Here is an 11,494-nt window from a genome sequence, read left to right as displayed (position 1 = left end):
CTGACATTTCATATCAGGGAGGCTGCCTTGGAAAAGCTTAACAATTCTGAAGTCTGTGTCACCCTCGTTTAATTCAATAAAACTAATACTGTGATTTTTAATTTAATTAACAACTTGTTTTTAAATGTTTTGCTCCATGTATTTCTTGCTGCTGTGCATCTTCTGTTGTGCCTCAGGATGATGGCATACCACAAAACTAAGGGAGCTGTGTGGTAGAGCATCTGGTATGGATTAAACAGCTCTCTATTGGCCTCCTCCTGCATGGAGGAAGGGGGTATGAGCGTATGCTAATGGAAGAGAGTTGATGTGGCCATACATCCTTCGTTATGGGGAGCTGCTTTCCCTCCCCCACAATGCAGTCCAGTCTGTGGGCAGTGACATGAGGCTGAGTTAGAGAACTGAGTTAGAGTGCAAGATGTACTGCTTTAAATAATCGTTCCCCAGACTCGAACTGAACACTGAAAAAATGGAGTACTGATTTCAGAGTTCCTACTACTTCCCCTGGGCATCTACATCAAATGCTAATGCAAATGCTTGGTGCCAGCAAGGTTCTCTGAATAAGACAAGCCAATCTTTTAACTTAGTTTTACTGTTAGTTCTTTTTTTCTCCTCTCTTTCTATGAACAACTTTTGTTTTTTAATTAAGTACAGTGAGCACACCCAATTCATCCTGGCTTTAAAGATATTATTTGTTCCAGTGATATTCCCTATACATAAATTGGGTAATATTTAGGGCTGTCAATTAATTGCAGTTAACTCACGTGATTAACTCAAAAAAATTAACTGCAGTTCAAAAATGTAAACACTGTTAATCGCACTGTTGAAAAATAGAATACGAATTTAAATTTATTAAATATTTTTGGATGTTTTTCTACATTTTCAAATATATTGATTTCCATTACAACACAGAATACAAAGTGTACAGTGCTCACTTTATATTATTATTTATATTACAAATAATTGCACTGTAAAAATGATAAACAAAAGAAACAATATTTTTCAACTCACCTCATACAAGTACTGTAGTGCAATCTCTTTATCGTGAAAGTGTAACTTACAAATGTAGATTTTTTTTGTTATATAACTGCACTCAAAAACAAAACAACGTAAAACTTTAGAGCCTACAAGTCCACTTAGTCCTACTTCTTGTTCAGCCAATTGCTAAGACAAACAAGTTTGTTTATATTTACAGGAGATACTGCTGACTGCTTCTTATTTACAATGTCACCTGAACGTGAGAACAGGCGTTTGCATGGCACATTTGTAGCCGGTGTTGCAAGGTATTTAAGTGCCAGATATGTTAACCATTCATATACCCTTTTATGCTTCGGCCACCATTCCAGAGGACATGCTTCCATGCTGATGATGCTCATTAAAAAAATAACGCGTTAATTAAATTTGTGAATGAACTCCTTGGGGGAGAATTGTATGTCTCCTGTTCTGTTTTACCCACATTCTGCCATGTATTTCATGTTATAGCAGTCTCAGATGATTACCCAGCACACATTCGTTTTAAGAATACTTTCACAGCTGATTTGACAAAACGCAAAGAAGGTACCAATGTGAGATTTCTAAGGATAGATACAGCATTAGACTCAAGGTTTAAGAATCTGAAGGGCCTTCCAAAATCTGAGAGGGATGAGGTGTGGAGAATCCTTTCAGATGTCTTAAAAGAGCAACTCTCCAATGCGGAAACTACAGAACCCGAACCACCAAAAAAGAAAACCAACCTTCTGCTGGTGGCATCTGACTCAGATGATGAAAATGAACATGCATCGGTCCGCTCTGCTTTGGATCGTTACCGAGCAGAACCCGTCATCAGTATGGACACGTCTTCTGGAATGGTGGTTGAAGCATGAAGGGACATATGAATCTTTAGTGCATCTGGCATGTAAATATCTTGCAATGCCGGCTACAACAGTGCTATGCGAAAGCCTGTTTTCACCTTCAGGTGATGTTGTAAACAAGACATAGGCAGCATTATCTCCTGCAAATTGTAACCAAACTTGTTTGTCTGAGCGACTGGCTGAAGTAGGACTGAGTGGACTTGTAGTGTCTGAAGTTTTACATTGTTTTATTTTTGAATGCAGTTATTTTTTGTACATAATTCTACATTTGTAGGTTTGACTTTCATTATAAAGAGATTGCACTACAGTACTTGTATTAGGTTGTAATAAAAAATAAATATAAAATGAGCACTGTACACTTTGTATTCTGTGTTCTAATTGAAATCAATATATTTGAAAATGTACAAAACATCCAAAAATATTTAAATAAATGGTATTCTATTATTAATAGTGCGATTAATCACATGGTTAATCGTGATTAATTTTTTTAATCGCTTGACAGCCCCAGTAATATCGCTAAAACTGGAATGAACTTTCTAAGTGCATCCATTCTGATTGTAATTTTAAAATTGCGTGGATACTGCATCACTAAGTATTTAAGTATCTTGGGCTGCCTTAAAACATTCTTATAACCATTAAATATTATCATGTTAAACACGGATTCTGATTATTATTTCTAAATGTACAACTAAAATAAGGATGGCTATAAATGCTAATACTGGTAAAACATTTACGTTTTAATTTTATATCGGTTCCCACATAATGGTATCTGACGAGGGACTTACACACACTTAAGGATTTACTAGAACTGTCACTAAATAAGAGGCTAGCAGATTAGCTGTTTTATTGTTCCCATAGATCGACACTGCTACTAAGTTTATTTCAGCTTTTGTTTGTATGGCATTGACCATTTTGTCACTAACATTTGCTTCACATTCACCCATTTTTAACCCACAGGAACCGGTGCTGGGTGTGAATATCATATATAATACATACAGGCAGGGCCGGCTCCAGACAACAGCGAACCAAGCAGGTGCCTGGGGCGGCCACTGTAAAGGGGCAGCAGGAGGTTGGGCTCTGGGGCGGCAATCCGCCCTTGGCGGCAGCGGGAATTTGGCGGCTGCTCAGTCACAGCGCGTTTCGCGCTTGGCGGCAATCCGGCGGCCGCACCATCACTCCGCCTCTGTGTTCGGCGGGCAGGATTCCGCTCCCCGTTCAGCGGCAAGTTTTGGGTTTTTCTGCTGCTTGGGGTGGCAAAAACGCTGTAGCCGGCCATGCATACAGGTCCACATACATATATAATTTCTGTTCCCAGACAAAATCCTCTGCATCAAGATGGAACTATAGATAAGGCACCCAAAAAACCTTAACTCTGGCCTGTAGTGATGTCTTTCAATAACCATACAATTATAATTACCACATTTCAGTCTTTGTGGTTGCAGACTATGTGAAACTGATTTTTAACACATTCATTTTTTCATCTTCCTAGTGTCACTACAGGTCAGAGTTCAAGTTGTTTGAGAGTTTTCACCATGCTTTTGCATACAGTAGTATATTCGGGTTTCTATTAAGGTTGTCCTTAACTCTGAATTTCCTAAAGTTTGCAATGTTTGTTTTTGAGATGATTACAACATACCTGCTACGTTTTTTTACCCTCCAAGTACAGATATATACTCTCATATTTAAATCCCTAACATGGTTTATGTGTTGGAATTTGCTTTTTATGATTATTAATAATACAAAAATACAGCAATACTAAACAAGAAACCCAAAGGGAAGGCTACCATATGATATTTCTAATGATCTCAGCAGCCATCGCATGCTGGTCAATTAAGATGGGTGTATAGATGCTTTGCATTGCCAGAGCAGCAAGAAGTTGCTGGGGTGTAATGGTAATTATAAGTAATTTACAATCTACTTACTGGGGTAAATGTCTGGGATACCTGGTCTTTTTAAAAACATTTTAATTAATTTTTGAACAAAACAAATGTCCAGGATGGGAAGCAGTGGACCTTGACTGCCATAGCTGAAAGGATATAGCAATTAACTTCTTTTTATTTTGATGTGAAAATCTGGAGGAAGATGTGGTGTGGGGGGGGGGAGAGGGGAGCGGAGTTCTGTGACTTTCCATGACCTCCGTAACTTCTGCGGGGGCCAGTGTGCCTGACCCCAGGGCCAGCTGCTCAGGTGGCCCCGGCAATAGCCACATCGGCCGCTGCTGGAGCAGCTCTGCAGCCAGCCACTCTGGCAGCCCCGCAGCCAACTGCATGAGCCGCTGCTGGCATGCTGCCTGAGCAGCAGCCAGTGCACCCGGCCTCCCCACAGCAGCAGCCCCTGAGGGTGCCCCCCCCAACAGCAGCCCCCAGCTTCCCTTCAGCAGCGATCCCCTTAGGATTTAGTCAAGGGTATTTATAGTATAACTCATGGACAGGTCACAGGCCCGTGAATTTTTGAGTATTGCCCTAGACTTGTCCATGACTTATATTAAAAATATCCGTGACTAAATCGTAGCCTTAAAGATAAGTCATGTGAGGTATCATTGGAAAGGTTCTGATTTGCTGAATATGATTATCTTATTTGAATGCATGTATTGTTTTTGTATCTGAAGTTATGAATATTGACTATGTATGTATTTCACATGTAGCTATTCCTGGGCAACACTCACTAGGCAAAAGGCTCTCAGTCTAAAATCTGTCTGGCTGGGAAGGGCCCATTCAAGTTAATGAGCCTTTAGTGAGAACAACAGGCCTTAGGAGAAACTTATCTCCCACCTGGGGAGCTTTCCTGAGGACACTACAAACAGCCTCTGAGTAATGGCTGTTGTGACAGTACAGGGACATGTGACCAGGTCACCTCGTGCTGGACTCCATCTTGGGATACCAGTGTTTTTCCACTGACTGGTGTGGGAACCAAGCTTTGAAACAACGGGTTCCCGCCCTATACAAAAGTTACATAAGGCAGGGGAGCGAAGGGCAACAAAAATGATTAGGGGTCTGGAACACATGACTTATGAGGAGAGGCTGAGGGAACTGGGATTGTTTAGTCTGCAGAAGAGAAGAATGAGGGGGGATTTGATAGCTGCTTTCAACTACCTGAGAGGTGGTTCCAAAGAGGATGGATCTAGACTATTCTCAGTGGTAGTGGATGACAGGACAAGGAGTAATGGTCTCAAGTTGCAGTGGGGGAGATTTAGGTTGGATATTAGGAAAAACTTTTTCACTAGGAGGGTGGTGAAACACTGGAATGCGTTACCTAGGAGGTGGTAGAATCTCCTTCCTTGGAAGTTTTTAAGGTCAGGCTTGACAAAGACTTGGCTGGGATGATTTGATTGGGGATTGGTCCTGCTTTGAGCAGGGGGTTGGACTAGATGACCTCCTGAGGTCCCTTCCAACCCTGATATTCTATGATTCTATGACATCATTGTGGTTCTTCAATGACTCCCCACGCAAAGAGACTCCTGGAAACACCAGAGAAACAAAGACTGAACTGGGGGAAGTGTTGGACGCAGGCTAAAGGGATTTTTAGCCTGTGAACGGAACACCTGGGGATTCCAAACTTTAAGCAAGTGCAGCTTGCCTCTTCAGAATCTGCAGCCTGCTTGTGTCATCACTTAGGGTGAGGATCTGCTATTCAGATCCAATCTCTTTAGTATACTAAGCTTAGTTTGCGTTTTTGTTTATTTGCTAGGTAATCTGCTTTGATCTGTTTGCTATCCCTTATAATCACTTAAAATCTATCTATCTTTTGTAGTCAATAAACTTGTTTTTCTTTTTCTAAAACCAGTGTGTGGGAGTCATAACTTGGGGCAGAAAGCTGTTGTACATTTCCTCTCCAAATTGAGGGAAGGAGCAAATTTCATGAGCTTATGCTGTACAGTCCCCTGTGCAGTGCAAGATGGTATAATTTTAGGTGCACACCTCAGTAGCTGGGAAGTTCCCTAGCTGGAGCCTTCCCATACAGGGCTGATCACAGCATCTGCATGTAATTGTAGCTGGGTGTGTCCCTGCCCGTATGGGTGCTGGTGACAGTGCAGGCTGGAACCTGGAGAGAGCTTGTCACAGCAGTGCAGTGTAAAAGGAGCCCAGGTTGGTGGGTCAGGGGGGCTCAGTGATACCACAGTTCCAGGTGGCACCCCAGGGGGAACCTGTTGCAGTGGTAATATGTGGAGAGTATTGGGATAAACAGGATGCGAGGGGGGAAGAGGGAAGCAGAGACGTGGGGGCCTGAGAGCAGAAGGGATATGTTTGGGAAAGGTGGTTGTGATGAGGAGACTGGTGCTACATAAATGGAGACGTGATGAGGGTGGGGGGTAGTCATTGAGTCCGAATGTTTTTTAAAAGCTTCCTCTGTGCTCCTGCTTGAGCCCCCAACACTGCTGCCATGTGGAGCATTCCAAGCGTGAATGCTGAAACCAGCATGCAGACATGGAAACTTTAAACAGCAGTGACATTTGGGCCAAGTAACCAACCAATGAGAGCTCTTGACACATGAGCCCAGTTGTCCTCATACCACAGTCGTTACAGTCAATAGAAATGTAACATTCAAATTCACTGTAGAGGAAGGATGTTGATTGATTGAATTACTTCTCATATTACTATGGCCCCAGTTAGGTGTGTCTTAAGCAGTTAACCTGACCCGTCTATAGTAATTAGATATAAAAATCAGTAATAACTTAATTACAACTTAATTCTTCAAATGTAGCCTGTACCTAAGGCTTCACTTGGTTTTAACTATATGGAAAGTTTGATTAATCTGTATTTTTCATTATTATAATAATTCAGGACAATAAAAGATCTAACAGTAAGTGGTAAATTTTTAAAGGACTCATGTAAAATTAATTTATAAACTAATTAACAAATTAACTTGTAAATTCTTAGAAAAATAATCTGTACTCAAAGGCTAAACACTGTACCTTTGTGCTTCATACATAACAAATAATTCCTCCTTTAGGTTGAAAACTCAACTGAAGCTTAACTATGGAACCACAACTGGCAAATCCAGAATGTTTGTATAGGCCAGGTTTATAGCATTATCTATTATTTAGGTTGCCCAGCACTTCCCATTACAAGACCCCATTTCAGTTGCTTATAATCTTGTCAAACTTTAACTAATTGGGCTGAAACTTTCCATGCCAGGTATCTGCCACTGGCTGAATTGTTTTTTGAACATTTCAGCCATATGCTTCAGCCATTTCTGAGAACAAGGACTAGGGAATAAATTGTTTTGGCCTCACTAAGAAGTTCTAAGGACCTCTTCTTTGAAAAGCCCTTGCACCGCTTGCTCTGGGGCAGGGACTTGAAATTTGGCATGGGGAGGGGGGTGCCTTTCTGTGAGGAATATCTTTTGCTGCTCCTGTAAAAATCCACCCAAATCTGGCAAAATTGTAAGCCTTTGAAATATAGCAGTTTGCACATGCTCCATAGAGACTTGAGTTTCACAGTTTAATTCCCACATTCACTAAGCATGTTCCTGCCCAGGGCTGAGCAGGACTTTCCATGCAATTGCAGCTCTGGACTGCTGTGGGCTGTGCTGCGTCCCAGAACCTGAAATGAGAGCAGGAAGCCTGTTTGCCTGGTGCTGGGCACAAGCAGCATGGAGGAATAAGCTGCCTGATTCAAATACAGAAGAGACAAGCGTCAGACCTGTGCACAAGGGGGTAGGGGCAGGAGAGAGTGGGCTAGATTGGGACAAGCAACCTGGGGTGAAAACTTGAAACTGGAGGCTAGCCTGGGTGGGGAGAGGAAAACTTGGAGCAGGAGAGATGGGGTGGGGGTGAACTGGGACTGGGTTGCGGGGGCCAGACTGGTATTGGCTGGCCAAGTGGACTGAGACTGCGAGTTGGGTGGGAGAGAATCAGGGGTGGGACTGGGAACCAGTAGGTGGGGAGGTAGACAGACTGGATGAGAAGCCTGAGGGTGAGGGTGGGGTAGACTGGGACTAGCCTGGCAACTACTCTGGAGACCCAGACTGAGAATCAGTGGGATAGAAGGAAGGAGGGGAGGGAGAGGGGACACAGATCTAAGGAAGAGTGGGATTGCACGGGAAGAACTGAGACTGGCTGGGCAACGAGACTGAAACAAAGAGCTGAGTGAGGGGCAACACTGAGATTGGATGAGGATCCTGAGGAGGGAGATTAGGACTGGGTCCCAGTGGAGATGGGGAATGAGGGAGGGGAGGGGAGAGGTGTGTAGGTAACAACTTCTGTGTGAGGGATTCATTTCCAATAATCTCCTAATAATCTGTTATTTTGACCTTTGTGGATATTTTTGGAATTTTTGAGGACAATATTAAGTTTTCATGGGCAGTGTAAATCAGGGGGATGATAGTAAGTCTTTAAATACATTTTCACATTATGTTATTTCTTCAGAATCCTTGCTTAATTGAGCTAGCAGGATGGAAAACCTGAATCTAGTAGGCAGCCAATTCAAACCAAAGATAATTGGTATAATCTGCATTATTTATACAAGAAGACCTAGTCAAACATTCCCTTTTTAATAAATGTTTTAAGTGTTTTTGCCTCCCACCTCTACCCACCTTTTGCTATTGTGTAACTTTTGACTGGTCAGTTTACTAATTTGGTAAGATTTTCTTTTAAAATATTTGAATTTCCTATTTCAAAAATGACAGATGATAAAAAATGAAAAACTGATAAAAAACAATAACACTATTGGAAAAAAATTTTAATTCTCAAATTTTAAAAGAAACAAAAAGCCCCTTGCTTTAAAAGTCAACAAAATGAAAATGCTTTAGAAAACGCTGAAATGTTTACTATTGCTTTCTCCTGACCAACTCATGTTAATTTTGCAACTTGCTTTCTGCACTCATTTAAAATTCCAGTTGGTCTTAAAGCGTACCCCGGGAGTAGCTCAACAGAGCTTATTAGAGTATGCTGGCCTTGAGGTGATAAACACAAAGATAACTGTAGTGAGGTTTGCAGCCTAAAGAAAAAGTTGCATCTGAGGATAACAATCCCCAAACTGCAAAGAGGGGTAACAGTAGATGCATTCCTCATATTAGGAGGGCCGACACAATCTCTGCTCTTCTTCTGGTTGTTTTCTCTAACATAGCAGTATTACTTCAGTCTTCTGTGAGTTGAACCTCATCCAGTTGCAGTCTCAACCAGATACTTAGGGCTTGTCTACATTGGGAATTCACATCAGCATAGCTACGCCGTCTCTTAGGGATGTGTAAAATCTACATCCCGAGTGATGTAGCTATGCCAACCTAACCCCCAGAATTCTTCTGTCACCCTAGCTACCACCTCTCAGGAAGGTAGATTAGCTAGGCTGATGGGAGAACCCCTCCCAATGACATAGGTGGTGTCTACACTGAAGTGTTACAGCAGTGTCGCTCCAGCACGGAAGCTGTGCTGCTGTAGCAGTTTAAGTGTACACATACCCTGAGTAAATCGCTCATCAGCACCAACTGCAAAAAAACTGTTTTTTGTTTGTTTTAAAATGGGACAATTTTATTTTTTTCCCCAATAGTGTTATTGTTTTTTACAACTGGGTCAGACAAATTGAAAACTCTGGGTGAAATCCTGGGCCTACTGAAGTCAACAGGAGTTTTCCCACTGTTAGCCCTGGTCTACACTAGAAATTGAGATTGAATTTAGCAGCATTAAATCGATTTAACCCTGCACCCGTCCACACGACGAAGCCCTTTTTTTCGACTTATAGGGCTCTTAAAATCGATTTCCTTACTCCACCCCTGACAAGGGGATTAGCGCTGAAATCGGCCTTGCTGGGTCGAATTTGGGGTACTGTGGACACAATTAGACAGTATTGGCCTCCATGCGCTATCCAGAGTGCTCCATTGTGACCACCCTGGACAGCACTCTCAACTCAGATGCACTGGCCAGGTAGACAGGAAAAGGCCCGCAAACGTTTGAATTTCAATTTCCTGTTTGGCCAGCATGGCAAGCTGCAGGTGACCATGCAGAGCTCATCAGGAGAGGTGACCATGATGGAGTCCCAGAATTGCAAAACAGCTCCAGTATGGACCAAATGGGAGGTACGGGATCTGATCGCTGTATGGGGAGAGGAATCCGTGCTATCAGAACTCCGTTCCAGTTTTCGAAATGCCAAAACATTTGTCAAAATCTCCCAGGGCATGAAGGACAGAGGCCATAATAGGGACCCAAAGCAGTGCCGCGTGAAACTTAAGGAGCTGAGGCAAGCCTACCAAAACCAGAGAGGCGAACGGCCGCTCCGGGTCAGAACCCAAAACATGCCGCTTCTATGATGAGCTGCATGCCATTTTAGGGGGTGCAGCCACCACTACCCCAGCCGTGTTGTTTGACTCCTTCAATGGAGATGGAGGCAACACGGAAGCAGGTTTTGGGGACAAAGAAGATGATGATGATGAGGTTGTAGATAGCTCTCAGCAAGCAAGCAGAGAAACCGGTTTTCCCGACAGCCAGGAACGGTTTCTCACCCTGGACCTGGAGCCAGTACCCCCCGAACCCACCCAAGGCTGCCTCCCAGACCTGACAGGTGAAGAAGGGACCTCTGGTGAGTGTACCTTTTAAAATACTATACATGGTTTAAAAGCAAGCATGTTTAATGATTTATTTGCCCTGGCATTCGTGGCTCTCCTGGATATACTCCCAAAGCCTTTGCAAAAGGTTTCTGGGGAGGGCAGCCTTATTCCATCCACCATGGTAGGACACTTTACCACACCAGGCCAGTAGCACATACTCGGGAATCATTGTAGAACAAAGCATTGCAGTGTAAATTTGCTGGCGTTCAAACAACATCCGTTCTTTATCTCTCTGTGTTATCCTCAGGAGAGCGATATCATTCATGGTCACCTGGTTTCTTAAGGGGACATTCAGAGGTGCCTGTTCCTGCTGGGCTGTTTGCCTGTGGCTGAACAGAAATGTTCCCTGCTGTTAGCCACGTGCTGGGGGGAGGCAAAATGCAACCTTGGAACGAAAGCACATGTGCTATATATGTAATGTTAACAGCAAGGTTTACTGTGAAAGAGTGTATCCACTGTTTTTATAAAAAAATGTGTCTTTTTAAATACCACTGTCCTTTTTTTCTCCACCAGCTGCATGTGTTTCACGGATCACAGGATCTTCTCCTTCCCAGAGGCTAGTGAAGATCAGAAGGCAAAAAAAACGCACTTGCGATGAAATGTTCTCTGAGCTCACACTGACAGAGCACAGACGAATGCATGGAGGCAGACAATGTCAGAGTGCAGGAAAGCACAAAATGACTGGGAGGAGAGGTGGTGGGCTGAAGAGAGGGCTGAAGCTGAAAGATGGAGGCAGCGTGATGAGAGGAGGCAGGATTCAATGCTGAGGCTGCTGGAGGATCAAACTAATATGCTCCAGCGTATGGCTGAGCTGCAGGAAAGGCTGCAGGAGCACAGACCGCCGCTACAGCCCCTGTGTAACCAACCGCCCTCCTCCCCAAGTTCCATAGCCTCCTCACCCAGACGCCCAAGAACGCGGTGGGGGGGCCTCCAGCCACCCAGCCACTCCACCCAGAGGATTGCCCAAGCAACAGAAGGCTGGCATTCAATAAGTTTTAAACTTTTAAAGTGCTGTGTGGCCTTGTCCTTCCCTCCCCCACCACCCCTCCCGGTGCTTCTCTCCTCCACCACCCCTCCTGGGCTACCTTGGTAGTTATCCCCCTATT

General features: G+C 43.4%; 1 protein-coding gene across 1 annotated transcript in view; it reads right to left on the bottom strand.

Moving 5' to 3' along the window:
• TMEFF1 (transmembrane protein with EGF like and two follistatin like domains 1) overlaps positions 1-11,494 on the bottom strand; it is a 220,633-nt gene that overhangs the window by 25,810 nt on the left and 183,329 nt on the right. The gene's annotated exons all lie outside the window — the stretch shown is intronic.

Source organism: Natator depressus, chromosome 2 (assembly GCF_965152275.1).
Source record: "Natator depressus isolate rNatDep1 chromosome 2, rNatDep2.hap1, whole genome shotgun sequence".
In the NCBI taxonomy this organism is placed as follows: domain Eukaryota; kingdom Metazoa; phylum Chordata; order Testudines; family Cheloniidae; genus Natator; species Natator depressus.
Note: the sequence above shows the minus strand (reverse complement) of the source record. Positions and strands in the feature narration are given on the sequence as shown.